The 20889-nt window shown below is 44.8% G+C and overlaps 1 protein-coding gene across 3 annotated transcripts in view; it reads left to right on the forward strand.

Annotated features, from left to right (window-relative positions):
* LOC119402197 (synaptotagmin-2) overlaps positions 1 to 20889 on the forward strand; it is a 318421-nt gene that overhangs the window by 53528 nt on the left and 244004 nt on the right. Inside the window, exon 1 of one of the 3 annotated variants that reach the window (XM_037669311.2) lies at positions 19208 to 19800. The exons of the other annotated variants lie outside the window; for them this stretch is intronic. The gene's annotated coding sequence lies outside the window, so the exon portion shown is untranslated. Of the gene's footprint in view, positions 1 to 19207; positions 19801 to 20889 lie in introns of those variants that run through there. 3 annotated transcript variants of the gene reach the window in all.

Genomic DNA, 20889 nt, shown 5'->3' on the forward strand with positions numbered 1-20889 from the left:
GCTGTGTCTGCTTTCTGCAGGATGTGCTTCATCAACAAGCCCGAGGGGTGCTTTTAAGCGATATATGCCAATCATCCTGCTTTTGATCAGTTAATTACGAAAGTGTGCCAAGGTATAGTGGTTGATATACTCCATAATGTAATGAGTTTGCGGAGGTACACTTTGCGAGCGCTCCCAATTTATGTCAATCTCGTCAATGTTTATAGAGGAGCCTGTTTTCGAGAAACGAAGACATGTTTTTTTTTTTTTGATAACATAGAACCCTCGGAAAGAGCGTTAGTTAAGTACCCGTGTGGTTTAAGTATTGCAGGAATGACCGTGTGAGAAGACACAAAAAAGGAGGCAGCTTTTATCTAATGTCTGTTTGCGCTAATGTGCGTTGGGGTTCTTAGCTCTAATGAGGCTAATTCGCAATATTATCTCAGGCGTCACTAAGACTGTATCGCCTAAGCTGCATTTTTGTGCAAACTGTATTCGGCCCACTCTGGACAAAGATTCGGAAACAATATTTACGAAACGTACTTGCTACGTGAACGTGTGGTACACACCGTACACGTTACTTTTGTAAAAATATGATGCATATATTTTATTGTTTCGAATCTTGCAAGATATATTATTCTGTGTTGACATTACCGCTATCTTATATATCACTACACATGAAGTTATGACAGCTTTCAAAAAGGAGTTTGATGATTAAAGTACTGGCTTAAGCAAAAAAAAATTGCAGTGGCTTAGCTCGGCTACGCCATGGATATACGTAGCGTTAGCAAAGGTTCAGCTGATTATTCTTAGCTTTCCAGATTGTCTAGGGTTATTAGCTTTCTTCTGTTCATTCTTCGTACGCTGAACCGCTAATTGCCAGGCAACTACTTCGGGATCCGATGAGATAACCATCTCGGCTCTTCTGCGCCGCTGAGCAGCATTTGCGCTCTCCATCTCCATGGCGTTACCCACCTGCAAACGCCAGTCAGAGGCGCTATCAAGCGGCCCCATCGCAGTGTCAGACGGCGACTGCACAGTGAACGCGAATAGCTGCGCGTGCGCCGGCGCCACTGTGTCTACGACGTCACTCCTCTCGAATGCGGCGCAGACCAGCAGCGGCGAGCCGCGCGCGGCGGTAGTCGGAGAGCGCGTGAGATGCCAGCTCCGGTGACCCAGCCGTGTGACATCACTGATCCTGGCGCATGCACAGCACGGCTCATGACGCTCCACGCGAAATCGGCTCCGGCTAGGCAAGTGTAGCTAGCGCTACAAAAGTACATTTAAGGGAAGTAGTAGTAAATGGTCCCTTCACTATTGGTGGTGCTTATCAACGAGTATCGCAAGATATCTCGCTTGCAACGCTTGCGTAGGCTTTCTTATCTTTTTGCAATAACGCGGAGAGAACGTAGGCGGAAGTGAAAAAAAAAAAACTGTACTATCAAAGCTTTCCGGGATTCGAAACCGTGTGGATAGTAGTAAGATCACTGTTTCCCCAAAAGCAATACTGACGAAATTCTTGCTAAGCTATCGTTAGTAATACTACAGAATGTAAGACATATTGTTCTCGTGGTAAGCCATTATTGTTTTCGTGGCAATATACCACGAGAATAAATTAGACGAGGCGTTGATGCTAGCAGCTGATGGTTGTACATTTGCAGAAGCACAACGGCAACTGTTCTCTCGAGCTCCTCCTTCTAATGCTCGGTGGGTAAAACTACGGTGGCTTAGATTTCGGATTTAAGAGTGAAGGCGAGAACGCTTCGGGCCCCATTCGCATGACCATCTGACTCGGTTGCCATACTTCGCTTCCCAGTGTACACCTCAACCGTTCCCTAAGGAAATAAAGTCGGTGCGCGTGACAATAGAGAGTTTTAGTGCCGGGGCCGCAAAGCGGCTTGCGTACGTAAGCCCTTGCGTTCTTTTGTATTCTCCGTGGATGCGGCTGGGAGTACAAAGGAACGCAAGAGCATGCGTGCGCAGGTGGCTTGAGTCCCCGGCACTAAAACTCTCTAATAGCTTGCTTAAACCCTCTTAAGGCGCCCACTCCAAGTTCAGTTACGAAGTACCCACAACGCCATAGCCAGTGCACCATTTTTCGAAGTGCCCTCGTACCCACTTCGCGTCTCTAAGGGAATATGGGCGCCTACGTCGCGGCACACATTGTTAATAGTGTTGCTGCAGCTACCGCTGCTGATGATGATGGTGATAATAATGATGAATTATGAGCCCTTTATAATGGGTGGGCAGCTTTAAACCACTGAATGGTTTCACTACTGTGGCAGTGTGACGGCTAGTGCGAGTCTTCTTTTCTGCCGCGCAATACTAGGTCTCCTAGCGCAACTCGGTGCCTTACATGACGCCTGCACAGAGAACTTTGTCTAAGAAGCTTTAAGCATTGCTGTGGCTCTGTGGCAGAACATTTGACTGCCACGCACCATGCCTGGGATCGATTCCGCCCGAAGCCGTCTTTTTAATGTCAATCTTGAGAGCTCACGCAAGCGTCTATACAGCACACCACGTTCTTTCAGGGTCAGCGTCTGATAAGGCACCTATAGTAGGATACACCTTTAGATGTCTGGAGAGGCCCCACCCAGACGACCGAAGCGCGGGAGCCGATCGCCTCCGTCAATGAAGAAATAGTCCCGCTCACACACTTGGCAATGTTCTTCGAAGGCGAAGTCGCCGGTCGTCCGGCGTATGCCGTCAGTCTGGTATGTGCGCACGTTGGTGCAGGCTTGTGTTCTTTTCCCTTTAAGGAGATGATGTCGCGGACTTTTAAAGTTTTATCCGACCATAAGGCTCTCGCTTTAACGGCTCTATCGCAGAGAGGGCGCTGCCGTTCACGTCGCCAAAGGATATAATAATAATAATAATAATAATAATAATAATAATAATAATAATAATAATAATAATAATAATAATAATAATAATAATAATAATAATAATATATAATAATAATAATAATAATAATAAAGTCACAGTTTCGCCGCAACGGCGGAGCAATGAATGCGATAGCAATAAATTATAATGTAACGCGAAGAACGGAAAGCAGCTCGAAATTGCCAGCGCGTCGCTCGAGCCCAAAGGACGCACGAAAACAACGCACACAGGACGAGCGCGAACTAATGTGTCACTTGAAGCTCGACACTTGAAGCGCAGTGCTCAAGCATAAAGCAGGACGCACTAAACGAACGAAGAGGTACACACAAGACGAGCGCTAACTGTCACAGTTGTTACATATTTCTGTTTGAACAGCGCGCTCCTTTCGCAAACGCGGCCGCCGCAGCGAGCGCAGTGAACTTCGTATCCCCCGCTCCACCCCAGAGGCCGCCCCTTCTTTCCTCCAGATGAGCGCACGAAGGCGACTACGCCCTGTAGGGGGAACAGCAAAGGCGTTCGCAGGAGCGGGGCGACGATGTTTAAAGCGTGCCACGCGCGCACGTAACGCCGTCTATGTGGTCACTAAGAAAGCATGCTGAAGGAAATGGTGTATATAAATAGCTCGCTGTTAGCAGGCTGAAAGACGTTGCTGTTCGTGGTCTGACGTCTGACGCCGCGCGTTGGCATGCGAGAGGTCGCACGTTCGACTCCGCGCGTTGGAAAGTTTTTCTGCATTATTTTTCTTTGTGGCTTTTGTATATAGATATATACGCATATACATACACGGTGAATGACTGCGGCGGCAAAAATCAGCCGAGACTCTCCATATAATTGCTATCGCAATAATAATATTATTAATAATAATAATATCTGGGGTTTGACGTCCCAGAACCACGATATAATTATGAGAGACGCCGTTGTGGAGGGCTTTCTAAATTTCGACCACCTGGGGTTCTTTAACGGGCACCTAAATCTAAATACACGGGCCTCAAACATTTTCGCCTCCATCGAAAATGAGGCCGCCGTGGCCGGGATTACACATGGAGGTTACATACGGCTACTTGGAGTAATTATGCCGGTAGAAGGGCTGCTCTGATAGTGTCATCGTTTTTGCTTTTGTGTTATTCTAGTGCTAAAATGTACGTTGATAGTATAATGGAAAACTCGTTTATATCCGGCATTGTTAGATATGGAATGGACTCTGAAGACACTGGTGCGTACGAATGGTCCTATTGTGCAAAGCGGTGAACATTAAAGGCGAGACCAGTTTTAACATGAATTACTTCGAGTTGACTCGCCTCCTTATTGGTCGACCTGCCTCTAAGACATTCCACTAGAGTAATTGACGCCTGCATATAAAATATTGAAGTGCCGTATCCGGAAGAAACTTGTGCCAACGGTAGTTTTTATTTCTTTTTAAGTTTTAGAGCAGTAAACACTCAAGGCATTCTGTGTAGTGTGTTCAACACGGAAGTCCATCTAACGCGTCAATGTTATGGAAGCATTTTATTCTGTTTATTTAAGCCAGAATAGACCATAGCGTTTCTTAGACATTCCAGAAGTTTTGCTTGCAGACGCGTATGGCAGAGGTATATAAAAGCGCAAGACAAATTGAGGCAAGGACATGGAAGTTACCCTTAGGACACATTCGCCTTTTTACCAACATTAGTCGTAAAGGAACGGAAAAACGCAACACAGAAAAACCAGTGGAGACATCGAAGGGGCCTCCAGAAATAATGCAATGCTTAAGAAACGGTAGAATTATATTGCTAATGCGCCGCTGCCACGCGACAATTTCAAAAATGCCTTGGGAGACTTCTGTCGCTGTGAATTCTCAGAGAAATAATCGTTTCAGAAGAAATGTTCTTTTAGGAATTTGCCTGGCAATTTCGTCTTCGTGTTTGGCGTTCGCGTGAAAATTGCATTGCCGGCTTTCGCGCTAGCCAGGTTTTCTATCTCTCGCACCTAAAAGAGCTCTAAAATCAATGTTATCGCAGAACCACCTTATGCAAAACATTCTCCACCGGCTGTCGTGCCCCATTTGTCGAAGAGCTGTTCTAGCGACAGCCAGAATTTTCATATTAAATAAATGTCAGCTATTTTTTAGTTTTTTTACGCCAACAGCTCCAAACACAAGATACAACGTTCGATTGATCAGCGAAAAGAAAGTAGCTGTCATGTACTCTGTTTCAAAAGTTCTTCGTCTTTCCATCCAACAATTACGCCTGCTTCTGTATTCAGTCATCGTGATGCTAAAATGAAATTTTTTGCTAACACCTCTGCGGAAGCTGTCATTGCTATTTCATTTTACCAAGAAAGCCTTTCTCCCTGACTGGTAATGTATGAAATTACAGTTGGGTTTGAGAACGTCTTTCTGTCCCGCCAGTCCCCTCCTACCTTCTTTAAACCATTTGTCCATCGGTGACGAGTACTTGGGGATGGAAGTATGCACAAAGGATAAGTAATGCCAGAGTACCATCTCATCCAATTCCAGAGGCTGTCACTTTTGCAAGAAATGTTGATTGCACGAACATTCGGCTCCAGAAATGAATGATGTTAGCCATATTACCTTTCTGTTCAGGTATGACGGTCTATCTGCTGTCGCGTTGTCCGCATAAATAGGGGCTTCATGCTTTTTTTTTTCAAAGGCAGTTCTCATCTGCTCGTTTCGCAGGTTAATTGCCGTCACCGCTGATGCTTTCTTGCTTATATGTTACGTGCTCAGTCTTATACATCTCATCACATTCCTTGACAAACATTGGACAGGAGATTCAATTACAGTCCCCGACTTTACGACGTGTCGTTGTATATTAATACGCTGCATCATGCCTCTTAGCTATTAACTTGACACTGAATAAACACTTCGAGAAATGCTCATTATGAGCGGCGCTGAGAACGCGTATACGGAATATGTATTCGTCTTTACGGCAGCACGTAGTCTTTCGACAGGCACTGCAAGACAATACTGAGCCTCCAGCTTATGTCAGGATTGTCGCGATGCAATTTAGGTTTCTCTAATTTCAGCGTGCACAGAGTGATGTTCTCTTAAAGAGGCGTTTCCGTTCGAGGCCAGGTTAGACGATGTTATAGCTTTGCACTGCCTGAAACGTTCGCAAAGTGGCGAAGTTTCTGAAAGCTGTTTCGAGCCTAAAATCTCGACGTCAACTCTAGCCGTTTATTCCATTATCCGCCTAAACCTTAGACTTTAGCGCCTTACTCTGCAAATGAAATAACGCATATCCCAAGTCCATTCAAATTTCCTAGTATTAAACATCTCTATATTTGGAGTAGACAAAACTCTTGCTTGAACTAAGCGTTGGTGCTTTGCTCGCGTAATCGCGAAGTCACGATAATTACAGGTACGTCAATAGGGCGGGCCTCCACACCACTTTCCTGGGAACTCGCAAGTAATTAAGATAATCTCATGATGCACATACATACAGATATTACTCCCATCTCTAGTCGCCTCGTCGCTTAACCTGATCTCAGCCTGACATTGAGAAACGTTTTTTCTCATGAGCTGCTTATAGGCAAGTAAAACAAACGGTCGTATTAATAGCCATCTTTTTTTTATGAATGTTGACCGTGGGCATTCAGCAATGGGTATTGAGTTTCTTTGTTATATGAAGTGTTTCTGAGAACTTCCCGCAATGATGGTTCCGCAGAGGAGCCTTCAGTGGGCTGCATGCCTGATATCTTGTAGTTAGGTGGTTTCAATGCAGATATTTCCCGCATTTTGTGTGTTTGAAGCTACACAGAATAAAAAACGTAAAATAAAGGCGGAAAAAAAAGACGAAATACGAGAAGAGAAGGTGCCATAGCATTATACGTTTTCCTACCTTTTTGTTTCTTTAGTTTATTTCCTATGTCCGTTCAAGCGCCGAAAACGCGCGAAATGCATAACTGATTTCGAGCACTAAACGCGCATACGGCAAGCCGATATTGAAACGATTCGCGAAAACCCGGAAGCTTCCAAGGTAAATACGCACAACGATTGCTCCCTTTTTTTTCCAAAGCGAGATTCCTGCAGCTGACCCTCAATATTCGTAAAGCTGTGCTACCTCTCTACCGGTTCGCATAAGAAATAGAAAAAACATTCTTTTTGTAGCCGGGCAAGCAAAAGCGAAGTATTATGAAATGATTCCGGCCGTGTTGTGCGAAGGCACAGTGCTTATTGCGACCAATATCTGCTTTTAGGAGCCACCTACGAACGTCAAAGCCTCAGGACAGCAACTATTACACGCGCTTTATTGTCATTCTTCTTCGTTATTTTTCGAATTTTATTGAATTCTTTTCACTGCCGTCGACGGGAAAACAATGCGCCTCGCCCACTAAATCAAAATTTCTCCGGGAAGTCATTCATTGAAAGCGCCTCGTTCAGTTATCGGATGTGCTGTGAGACATGTGCAATGTTTTAGGAGAAGCTGCGACAGTCGCAGGCGCGGGTATTTCTTCTGGGAAAAATCGTTTTCTGATCAAGATTATTGATAGTCACAGTGCAGTGCGATAGTAGTCTACACTATTTTCTAGGAAATCATTGCTCTTGTGATATGGATGAAGCAGCGTACATACGACAGAGCATTCACGCAGATATAAAGAAGATGCGAACACAAAGGCTCTTGGCGGTGTAGGCCTTCAAGGGAACCTATGATATCTGTGTCACTTATGATACCTGTAGTTACGTATGCTTTTAGGAGCATGGGGTTTCAATTCCCCAAATCCACACCGGCATGCTCACACCAATACTAAATTGGGAAATTCCAGAAATCACCCATGCTGAAACAGCTGCATATCAAATTAGCATTCATAGGAAGCGACGCTTTATAACAGCCATCTGTGTTCTTCGTACTCTTGTGATACTAAGTAAAGGGGACGCAGAGCAATAGCGGCGGTCAAATTTGTGCTAAAAACTGTTTTGAAATATTTTCGAAATATTCGCATGCTTTTTGCATAGTCATAAATGTTTTCAGGGTACTAGGAATATTTTAGAGGCTGTCGTGAGAAAAAAAAAAAGAAGGCAGATAAGGCCACGTAGTGAACACCGTAATGAAAATGAACAAAAGTAGATTACAGGACGTCAGGCGTCCCTACTTTTTCCTTAACTGCTGGTTGCTTACCACCTTTCATATTAGATTCTTCTCTACGTCAGAATCTGATATCGAGTCTTCTTGTAAACATTTATACATAAAGGGATCGTTCGCTGCTCCTCTCAGCTAAAACATTTAAAACGTCTAAATATGCCAGCATTGGCAGTATAGAGAACAACTGATGCAATTTAGAGAATGCTAGCATGCTGTTATGTGCAGAATCATCAACATTCTTAATGTCGCACATTCAAGGCGTAGATATTTTTTCACTTGGTTATTGAGAGCCGTTATACAAATTCCAACAGCTTCCCTTCAAGAAATTCAGCGAGCCGTCGGCGGCACCTGATATCTGAGGTGATGCTTGCGAAGCAAGGCAAATGCGAGCGTTCTGACATTGGCCTCATTTATGGAGGACTCCCCACAGTTCAGGTAGCAAGAACAGCTGCTATCTCAATCTTTTTACGTCACGCCTCCACGCCCTTTTCAAAAGCTACACGCTTACACGGTTGCTGTTCTATTCCTGCACTGCATGAAGCAGGTGTTTTACACAATCAGAACTTTCCTTGCCTTCGCTTGACTGAAACGAGCAAAAGTGCAGTAGGATGTCGCAGTGTTACTTCGCCTTATGCGAACAAAGGCAAACCAGATGCGGTGAACAGTGTATATCGACGACCCGTGGAGCGTGGCCCGTCTTTTCAGTCAACCCACGCAGCTGGAGCCGAGACACGCTCGCCCGGGTGTTGTCACCACAGCGGCAGTCCGCCACGTTCAGGCATCTTCCTCGCTGTCTTTTCAACACATTAGGTTGACTCGCTCACGTGGTGTTTGTTTCTCTGAGCCTATCCTCTCGCCCCCTGCTCCACACTCAGGTGTCATTTATCCGACATTTGGCCGACGTGCGTTTCCTTGTCATTAAAAGTCAGACTACTCTTTCTGATCTCTAGATGTGAAGACGTACCTCTTTCTTCCGTCGAAATAAACTCCCGTCGAAATAATAACCATCAATATCAGCCTGCCATACGTACACTGCACGACGAAGGCATCTCCCCATGGAGTAAACGAAATATAGGAGAGACCGCGCCTAGCCTCCACAAGGTAACGTCCTCCGATGCCACTCCCACCAGGGTTGGGCAAATATACTTTGAAATTGTATCGCGGGACGATACAAGATACTCGGGCAAGAAGTGAGATACACATACAACATACTTCCTGAATTATTGTATCCGATATGATACTTCCCAATTGTATCTTAAGATACTTCGATACATTTGTAAATTTGGTATATTAGAGCGATATAATGAAGCAGCAAACGCCTACGTACAAAACTGTTTCCTTGAGAATTTCTTAACTACGACCAACCTTGTTTATTTTAACAAAATATCTGTTTGTATCCCAATATTTCTATCTTCCTCGCTCAAGGCATAGTTGTTTCATTCCGAAACTTGTGAATCACTTGTGTTAACAATAAAATAATTATTAAAAGAACTCCTTGAAAAATTTAGCACGAGAAACAAGGATGCAGTATACGCCAAGATATATTCTCTTATGTAAGAGTTGTTCTATTAAATCTAGCATTGGCACCGGTGGTGCGACCGTTGTTGGAATCTCATTTAGATAAAAGCCAATCTCTTCGTATGTAAATCAAACTTACATCCATGAGATCCTTCAAATCGATTTTGTGTGAAAGCCGCGAGACGCAAGTCAACGCATTCTTACATTCTTGAGACACTGCAACGAAGCATCACGCACGAGAAACTTCGGTAACGACACTATAGCGGCATAATGATTTGCGCGAAAGATGCCGCAGGCATTGGAGTACGCCGAACAGTACATTGGTTACCAGCAAATGTCAGGGCCCCGACACAACTAAAAATAGGAAAATATTGAGAAAACAAAAGGTCGGCTACGCTTAGACGTTCGCACGCCTATTTTTGTCGAGATCGCGCAAGCACCGCCACATGGCTCTGTTCCGCCAATATATGGGCCCGCAGACCTTATCGCCTGCCCTTACTGGCGAGAAGATAACAGAATTTCACTGCCGGTAGTTCTATTCAGGTGGCTTATTGGCAGCAGTACCAGCTCGAAAACCGGAGTTCAGTCTTCGTTTACTGTTTCTTTCAAAGGGTGTTGTTTCTGTAGAAGTATCTTGTAGCTGAAGATACACGACACATTATTGCATATGTCAAAAATACAGATACAGATACTCGCCTTGCAAGAAGTATCGCGATATAGATACAAGTTGCCCAAAGAGTAGCAAAGATAGTATCTAAGATGCATGTATCTTCGACACTGCCCAGCCCTGAAGTCTTCCAGCCCTCGTGCTCTGGTCACAATTCCCAGCATGCTCCTGCTTCATTTCTTTATTGGTAGGCTTCAAGATTGTCACATGACGCTCCCTCCCACTCTTTTTTTCCTCCTTCGTGCCTCTCCCAACGATATCCTACTTTGGCCTGTGCGAGCTGATACCATTGTATTCCTACGAATGTACATTGTCCTCTCCGCGTAACCCTATGCCGTCCTGGAGCCGTGCTTACCACCTCTTGGCGTTCATTCCGACGCTCTAAATTAGCATAACTTGCCTGTCCCTCTCATCACGTCATATGTCAGATCCATTCTCTTCCTCTTAATATCCACGTTCAGTTTACCGCGCTTTATGAAAAAAACCTAAATATTCGCGGCTAATATTGCAAAAACGACGTTAACTCCGTGTGCTCTTCCCAGTACGGAGCAAGCCTTTGTCTTCAGCACGAGTGGAATCATTTCTTCTCAGAAGAGCGTTGTGATTGATTTCGTTATTCCTCTACATGCATATTACAGAGCAGGGAAATGCCACGCAAGGGAAATAAATAGTTTACACAGGGCCCAAGGTAGACTGGTTGGAGCGTGGCGCTTCCTCTATGTTCATGTCGATTCTTTAGAACAGACGCGCGTGCAGCGTAATCATCATTTATGTATTATGGTGGGCGGAAAAAAAAACGACTGGGAAAATGAGCACACCGTGTATGGCGTAAAGGTCAGGGTGACTTATAGATTCAAATCTCGCAAGGTGTTTCCCTCGAGCATCCGGCAGCTCCGCGCTTATGCAATGGCGTTTTTTTTTATGTGCCGTTACAAAGGGTTATGTACGCTCAGAGAATTATTAATCGTTTTTCGCTTTCATAAAGGCGGAGCTTTGCTTTTCCGAAGCACTCGCGCAAAGTAGGATTCCTGGATTTTATATTTAATTTATTGTTTTTTTTACATTTCCGCATCAATTTTCTCATCAGTGTGAAAAGAGCATACCAAATAAATATTTATTTCCATTAAAGCGGGACCTTTAGCATGATTTCGAAGATTCAGCGAAAATAGCCGGGGCACTGCTTTGAATTTAATTCTGATCACCGACAATTTGACTCTCTTTCTCAGAACCACCGGTGAGCGGCGAAAATTCGCAGAATTTCTTTGCCGTTTCATCCTTAAGCTTTTGTTTTTCGCATAGTGCACAAATGTCAATGCGATTGGTTGCGTAGCTAGTACTTTTTTAGGGGCGAAGCTCCTTAAGGAGGCACCCGTTCGTCCCTCGTAGTCGTAGTCGTAGTAGTCGTAGTGCGTAACCAGTCTTACGCTTTGACATCCAAGGTGGTGCCGGTGGGAGATTTTTCCTGTGCGTTGTTGAACAATAAAAAATTCGCAGCGTGCGCGTTAACTAAAAGCCGAATTCTTCTGTCTCTCATTCACCATTAGCAGCCATTGGCATGTTCCAGTAGGAAACGTTAGTAGAAGTAGAAAGGTAAGTGTTAGCTAAAAGCCGACTTCTTCTGTCTCTCATTCCCATTAGCAGCCATTGTTTACCTCCAAGGTAGTGCCTGGTGAGATTTCTCCTGTGCGTGATTAAACAATAAAAATTTTGTTCAAAACGCCGTTGATTGATGAAATAAACCAACGAAAGGCGCCAGATGTTTTGTAAAAGCAAAACGAAAGAACGCCAGATGTTTCTAAAGCAAAACGAAAAGACGCCAGCTGCTTAACGAAAGACGCGAGATGTTTTCTAAAGCAATGGTTTTCTAAACAATGAAAATTCGCAGCGTACATGTAAAATTAAAGTGAGTTGCAAGTCGTCATAACTCATCGAACCTTTAGTATAAACGCGCCCGATCTCACGTCGATGATGTACTGGGCAGAATTCACGGAAGATTCACGGTTTACCGATGAACCTCCGCAGCTTCGCCCACTCAGCATCATTCACTCCGTGGATATGCTGTGATTTTTTTTCGTTGCATGATAACTTGCTTGGAGAAAATTCAAGCTATAGTCGACAACGGTAACAAGGAAAGCAGTAAGGGATTCCTAATAGCACGAGCAAGTCAAAAATATTTGAGGTAGGTAGAGGAGGAAGCAAGACGGCGGGCGTTGAACAACGACTGCACGATACGAAACAGATGGTTGATACATAACACAAATGGTTGAAACAATAAGGAACCCCATATACGACAAATGTAGAAGAGTAGAACTTTCTTCTGGGCGAGTTGGAAACAATGTAACTCTTGGTTACCATTGTCTCACGCCTAACGTATACTTCGCTAGCTAACCGAGGCCATGAACGTGAAAGGGTTCATAAATGTCAGGACAGTCTAAACCAGGGGTCTCACTCTCACCTCAGTCAGGGGGCCGCAGTAACGCAATTTAGTCCCACAATGGCCGGGGCAGTGAAGGACATCGCAGCAGGAGGCAGGGGTAGGTGTACAAATTTTTAGCAGCAAACTTTGCAAATTGTAAGCATACCTTCCCCGTATTTCATATACGGGCCATTTGTGAAGCAGATTTGATGCCAGGATTCTCATAACATGTGCATACCGATCTCCAAAATGACTAAAAACTGGACGCCGATTATTAAGTGTAGGTTTTGTTTCACGGTTACATTTCGACACATGATTACCACATGGGTTGCCTCACGAAAACAATGCTCACATCAGTCATGCCTATGTAGCTCACGAGCATACTTATTAAGGAAATTAAAAAAAAATCTCAGACGAGGACAGTCATGTGCAGGCCGCGGACCGCACGCGAGAACCTCGCGGGCCGGGCGTTTGAGACCCCTGGTCTAGACGGAGGGCAAAGGGGGCAAGAAAAAGAGAGCCAGTTAACCGGATCAACGTTTACCTTGGCTTTCCTGCAAGATGTGGCTCCCTTGAGATTGCTCAGTTAGACCCACCACGGTGGTCTAGCGGTTACGGCGCTCGGCTGCTGACCCGAAGGTCGCGGGATCGAATCGCGGCCGCGGCGGCTGCGTCTTCGTAGGCGGCGAAAACGTTTGAGGCCCGTGTACTTAGATTTGAGTGCACGTTAAAGAAGCCGAAGTAGTCGAAATTTCCGGAGCCGTCCACTACGCGTCTCTCATAATCATATTGTGGTTTTGGGACGTGAAACCCCAGATATTATTATTATTATTCAGTTAGTTTCAAGCTTGTTTTGACCTCAAATGCTTTAGAAGAGCGAGCCTTTTAGAAAGTATTGAGGCATTTAGATGATTGAATTCGTTTGCATATTTCATAATTTATCGATTCCCTAGGTTTTTAATCTTTAACCGCAGGGACCCAAGGCAATGCTGCATTGTATATTTGGCTAGCATTGCGCAAAAACACGTTCTGTAATGTCGTAATATTTGCTTCAGCATACACACCAGGTAAATAAGCATGAAAGTAAGTTTGCAGTATTCGCACACTGGTGGTTGTTTATCACTCGCTTAAAGTCATGTTCGCTCTACGAGCGCAGATGATCACTTTTGGCAAGCTGAGCATTCCAGAACATATCTCGTCTTTTATGGAGGAAGCAAATCGTCAAAATATCGCTTAATGTCAACGATCATATCCGCCACCTCTATCGATTCCCTGACCCATTCTACCCTCTTCCGATTTCTTACTAGTACGGCGACCATTTTACGTTCCCTTGCATGCTGCCTGCTCCTTGACTTTCTTTTTGTTTAGTTTCATTGTTTGTTGTTAAGCCTCCAAGTTTCAGCCCCATCTATCTGAAGCGGCAGCATGTAGTGATTGCATACCTCTAGCTTGAGGGTAAGCGGTAGATTGCCTGTCTGTACGTGGAAGTGCCTGCTGTATGCGCTCCAGGCCATGCATGGTCTTCGCTGAATTTTCTTTTCATGAGTACGCTCCCCTCTTAGTAATTAACCTAAGTATCCATTTTCTCAGTATCCATTTTCTTGCACAGAATCCAGCGGTTCATCGCCAATGATGTACTCTTATCTTTCTCATCGCGCGAAATTAACAACCTCAATATGGGACATGTGTATCCATGTTGTGCGGTTCCGTTCAGAGAGGAACGCATCAGACATTCCAGGATAACCATGTGGGAACTCGCATTTAGATTAACTAACGAATACAAATAGTTAGAATTGCGGAAGATGTCAAAGAGTCATTACGAGAACTGTTGTAGTTCAAAATATCCAGAGTAAACAACAGGAAAGTTATTGAAGATTGGGAAAAAAAGGGAAAGTGCAGTTACGTCGCCTGTTCAGCGAAATCCAAAACATGGCTTCAGAAAACTAACGAAGCCTTCTGCTTTTGCTGGGGATCTTCGGGTACACTGATTAGATATTGCAATTTGCTGGCGCGGAGTGGGCCCACTAATAACGAGACACGGTTGTTTGATCAGCATTGGAAGAGTGATTCAGGCTTCCGAGATCGTAATTGGGCAGACGCTAATAGACACGTTGATGGCACTTTGCCTAAATGAAAGCGTCATTGCGTTCGTGCGACTGACAGCTGAATTTCGTGAAATTGTCGGACACATTCGTTGTTGAGAACTGAAGCACTTCGATCGTTTGAATAAAAACATAGAAACGAAGGTTCTCTTCTTCAAGTTTACGGCTTCACGGTTGGGTAGAGTGATATGACCGACATGAAATCCTTACCGACTCGCTCAGGGATTTTGCCCGTCTCCCACATTGGGATACATGTGGGTATAGGACCTTCGGCTTCAAGCAAATAAGTAGTGTCAACGAACTGACTCCTGCTCAAAGAAATCAAACTAGATAATGGTAAGATGATCCTGCATGCAATAGCGTTATTAACAAGAACAATATATATGTGAAGCGCGCACTCTAAATAGACCAGCACGCGATATGGAACCAGGGCTGGGCAATATCGCTAAAGTATTTTAAAACGCAAACGCGCGAGGGGGAGAGAGAATTAGGTGGCCAGATGAGATTAAGAAGTTTGCGGGTATAACGTAGCCGCAGGAGGCACAGGACCGGGTTGATTGGCAGAACGTGGCTGATTGACAGAACATGACTGCGCCCCTTGTCCTGCAGTGGGCGTAGTCAGGCTGACGATGTTCGTGATGATGATGATAATGATGATGATAATGTTAGAGACACTTTTGAGTATCTGTAATTTTGTGTCGAAATACATTAGCAATATTTTATCTGAGTAGAGAGATACGTTGGCTATTCATCAATTATGTCGCGATACTGTGCAGGACCTGGTATCTCGTTGCCTTTTTATTGGAAATGAGCTGACCTGTTTCCAAGGGTGAAAGAAACACTTTATCCGCTAAGCCAAGCCAAGGCGAGCCGCGGGTAGGTAAAAGAGGTAGGGTGGCGAAGGGACAAAAGAAGAGGTATCGCTACGCTACACGACTTTCCGGTGGGGAAGACGGTATTCATTTGTTATAACACTAACTTGTGCTCCTCTTCAGGGCTAGAGAGACACTTACTCGTTCGCGCGCCTTGTGCTTATAAGGCCGAACGGACGCTATCTAGAGCCTATTTGAGAGGCTGCGGTTGCTTAAGTGCAATTAACGCAGCAGCCTTCTCAGCAAAACTGATCTTGTCTGTAAAATAAACGAATACTTTTACGTCATTCACTGGTGTTCTTTAGTGATTTGAGCGATGTCTTCGACTTGCAAGCTTCAATGCACTGCTACATTATTCAAAGTATTATGCGGCAGTTGATAAATGTCTTTCTGCATCAGCCAGCATCCCAAAAATAAGAGATGAATTCCCGTATCTGTATTAAGGGAACTTTTTTTCTCTGTTTTTCAAAAGTAACTCCCAAATACTTCTTAACAGGAAAGACAAATGTACCTGAGTATCTACACTTTAGGCTTTCAATACATCTACTTCGATAGCTGTAATCCGGGATACTTTATGAGTATCTCCGCCCATCCCTGTATACGACGGTGTTCTCCGTATCAATTATTCGTGCTTACACGTACAGCGGTGTGCAAATGTTTCCACGCCGCTCTCCTATGCTTTCTTAAGGGAGCGCGGCCTGGAAACTTTTGACCACCAATCCACATGAATCAGTCGGCAAGCGTACCGAAAATGTCCCCTTTTCCTCGCGGCATGTTTTGCGACATATTGTCGCTACTAGCGCCATTTATAAAATAAATTTATGCGCAAAACATGTGTACCTATAGCAGGTGCATAAATAAATTTCAGACGTACAGTCCCTACTGGTATGAAGTATGATTTACACCGTCTTTGAGCTTTTGTGTAACGCTAATATTCAACCACCTTAATTTTATGACCGGTACGCCAATGTGATGCTTACACAAGTGGTTCAAGTGCACCACATGTATTTTACTAATATTTGCCCTAGCACAGTTTGCATACGACTTCTCATCCGTGATCTTTCGACACACATGAAACAACGCATCGGTCTTCGTCACAACACCGCGTCTACATCCGATGCGGTGCAGGCGTGATCTCCGCTACCAGGAGCAGCTTTAAAACACTATAATGCATGGTGTAGTACATGGCCAGGAATCTGCGCTACTCCTAAACCTAAACACTTAGACGATACGTTGCTTGAAGTTGAATGCACTCGCACCATTATTAGGTTATGGAATTTACATGCCTCTCTAACAAAAGGATGTTGTAACATTGATACCGCTCCGTAGAATAACCATGCCACGTTTCTACCTCATTTTTGTAATTTTTGCGTTGAAGCTAACTTCAAGTTGCACCAGGAAAATGTCAAATGAATGGGCCTTGGTTGACCTGCGTTTCATCCTCGTGAGCTACAACCGTGCAGCTGATTAATGAGAAACACGTTTGGGTATTCAAATATTTTACAGTTAGCGATTTCACAATCAATACTCATAAAGCAATCTTTTGGTCTCTTACAACATGCAGCACAGCCCAATTACTTCTTCAGATATTCGCACGGTTACAGACTTCTGATAACTATAAAACCCCAGGTTTCACTGAGGCCTGAAATTTAATTGTAACCTGAAGGTCGCCAGATAGAATCCGCGTTTCGATGGAGGTGAAATGCTAAAGGACCGCGAATTTAAATTTAGGTGCGAGATAAAGAACCCTAAATGGAGGAAATTTCTGAAGCCCTTCACTACAGCGTCCCTAATAGTCATATCGTTGTTTTGGGACGTAAGACCCCAACAATTATGAAATTTCATGTACTTAACGTGCACCTGTGGGGCACGCAAGGGTCTTTGAAATCCGCCAATTGAGGCACAAAATCCCTGGGTCTGATTCGGGACTGTGCTCGAAACACACTACACCTGGAACTCTCTCGTCTCGGATTTCTCGTTGTGCTCGCAATATATTCAAATAAACTTTATTAACTCGCAATATTTAACCCAGTAATAGTTCAGCGAAACAGACCGACTTACGGTCATTCAGGTTTAATAGGCTTTGCCTATCCGGCCTCTTATTTCGTTGCTACAGACATCCGATAACTGTTGAATATTTATAATGATGCGAATGCTTCCATCATTACAACTATCCTACAAAAGGTGCCTTTACCGTCCTATAAACAAGTATTACGTAATTGAGCTATGTGAAATTACTGGAAAATTTTTTTGAACGTGCCACCAATATTATAATTAACTGCCACGCTGGTCTAGAGGTTATGGTGTTCGACTGCTGATTCGAAGGCTGCGCGATGGAATCCCGGCAGCTGCGGCCGTATTTCGATGGAGGCGTAGTGTTATATGCCCATGTACCCATGTATTTAGGTCTACGTTAATGAACCCCAGGTGACTGAAATATCCGGAGCCCTCCACCGCGGCGCGCCTCGCAATCATATCGTGATTTTGGGACGTAAGAGCCCAGAAATTATTACATTATGTCACCAATATTTTTAGCACTTGAAGAGCAGCACCTTACTGCTAGCAACAGCTCAATGAAGATTTCTTGTTTTATGTCGTAACAATGACATTGATCACAATATCGAGATGTGGGCTACCCCCTATTAGTAAGAGTGCTCCGTGCAAAATTTGTCAATTCAGTTTATTTTTTTATTTAACAGAGACGCGTATGGCTATAAAGAGTATCTCCGCACAAATCGCCCTATTTTGGTTCTTGTTATTTGTTTAGAATTTATTTGGTTAATTGTAGTAATTATATTCCAATGCGATTGCGATGGATATGTATTGTGCCAGCGCATACAAACGGAGCGCGCCCTGCATCACCAGCCTCTGTTAATAAATTTTTATCGGCCTGCTTCATGTCTGCGTCAAATAAGGGCTTATACTGTGACCTTGTAAAGGTTTAAGGTGAAATATGTTCACGGTGCCGCAGGTTAAACGCAGAATAACAGCGAAGACAGCACAAGCGCCGACCTCAAATCGAACTTTATTACATTAAATAGCGAATAGATAAATAAAGGAAAATGAAAGTTAGCGTAGCCCATGTGCCCATGCAGCTGCGTACTTTCTAACATTCATAATCTACATGTCACATCACATATCAGATTCGTCATAGCATATCATAAGCTCCTAGATTCGTTTGATATATCAGATTCGTCGTCGTGCTACAACTTCTTTTTGAAGTCTTACAAACAGGCCCAAGGTTCCACTCTTCTAAGTGAAAAAGCAAATGCGGTTAATCCAAAATATGGTTTTTACAGCGAATAAAAGGTGTTTCTATTGCGTCTTTCAGGCAGTGAAACACGTCACAATGCAGAACATACGACGGTGTACCGTTCTGTACTCAGTGTCATTGCGCGGCACCGATATGGAAAAGCGATAACTTTTACGTGAAATAGTCTTAAAAGAACTGCTAAAGAAAAAAAAAACGAATCTCCCGGCGAAAGGATAGTTCATCGAAAAGGCGTCATTCGGGGACTGAACTTCAGCTGCTCTCCGCGCTCGCTGTTTCGAAAGTTCCCTCTTCGCTCGGCTTCACCGGAAGATCGTAGTTCTCCTTTGCCGCTCACAACCACCGCCAGAATGCGCCGCAGTCGCGCGCGCACGCGGGCCCCCCGCTTCCGCTCCGTACGGGCTTGCCGCTTGCTCTCCCCACCTCATCTCGCCTGCGTCCGGCCGCGGCGTCTGCTACGGAAGGGGGAGTTCGAGCTCTGCGCCTGGCGGGCCCCGAGGTAGTTGCGGCCGTAGCAACGGCGTGAGCGAGTGGTGTTCGCGCAGCACCGGGAAAGTGAAGCCAACACGACCGGCGGATCCGTGACAACAGGGATCGGCGCGGAGCGTTACAGTTCAACTCGGTAACAAGTCGCGCACCACCAGGAAGATCGTCGCTGACACCTTCGTACAACCTCTCCGTAAAAAGAGTCGCGGTGCTGGCTTAGGCCTCTCTTTCTCGATCGTCTTCTGTTGGATATCTTCGAGCCGTTCATCCGAAAACGAACTGCGACGAAAACCACATCCTGCCCAACCTGGTCCGTGGTCGAGCCTGTTCTTTGATGCCTTCCAGCCTGACACGTCGGTCGGCCACCGCCGAAGACCTGGTCTACGAGGCACCGCGACGCACTCAACGAAGTCACTCAGAATGTGACGTCGGCGAGACCTAGGAGTCGTCGTTCGTGAGCGCGCCTGCGGCAGCAAGTTCCAACGCAGCGGCGGCGGCGCGGAGAACTCGGCGTCGCTTCAACAGGTGAGCCTACAAAGCGCCCCAGCTGCTGCTTCTGCTGCTAGCGGCTGTGCGTACATTTCTCCTCGGTATTTCGGCGCTGAGTTGGCAAGAATATAGGCAGACGTCGTGGCGGACGGGGCCTCGCATCTGCTTCTTAATAACTCGCGTGCTTTATGTTTTATCGTGCGGACGGATGCACCGGCTGAGAAACTCGTCCGTACCGAAACAGTAGTTAAAGGGACGACTGAATATTCGGCACGGTGTAATTGGCTAGTGCAGATAAATGGTTCTCTTTACTGCCGGGTATTGCATGGAATAATCGTGCTAAGTTCTTCAACCAGTTGTGATACCTTTGCTAGGCTGTTTGGATAAACATTGGCCTTGTCGCAGTTCCACGACAAGGAGAATGGAAACAACTCGATAACGACCGTCAACGACCATGGCGACTTCGTTTTCACACACACGCGCACACGTACGCACACACAAACAATTGTTTGCGGTTGAAGGAAATTTTAGTTGTAAATAAATTATGATTGAGTTCTTTAACTATCCAGATCTCGGAACTGCCCCTCGAGCATCAAAACCACATATATACTATGATTGAGGATATAAATCGCAAGTAACATGTTGTTAAAAATGAATCGGGTAACGTTAGGCAAAATCTAATTCTTTGTTACGGTACAGCACGTTTCCTGTAAACTGCCTTCCGCCGTTTCCCGTACAATTATTTAAGCTTATTCATACGCTTTACTTGTTTTTTTTTACATCCGGTGCTTTGTTTTGTTTCCATATACACGCAGATCTACGGACATGTCATTACAAGGCCTCGCGCGTGACCTCGCTTATTCTATTTTTACGTAATTGTGAACGCATCGGCTTGGATACACGGACATACTGCGGATGTGCCCCCCCCCCCCCTCAGCTTGTGGACGGCGTGTGTTTTCAAGTGCAATCTCAATCCAATAATACAGTAACATCTGCGTTTTTGCGTGCCAAAACCACGTTATGATCATGAGCACACCGTAGAAGAGCCCTCCGGTGTTCTTTAAGGGGACCATGAGGTGTTACTTAACGTGCATTGACATCGCACAGTACACGAGTCTCTAACAT

This window comes from Rhipicephalus sanguineus, chromosome 8 (genome assembly GCF_013339695.2).
Source record: "Rhipicephalus sanguineus isolate Rsan-2018 chromosome 8, BIME_Rsan_1.4, whole genome shotgun sequence".
NCBI classification, from domain to species: domain Eukaryota; kingdom Metazoa; phylum Arthropoda; class Arachnida; order Ixodida; family Ixodidae; genus Rhipicephalus; species Rhipicephalus sanguineus.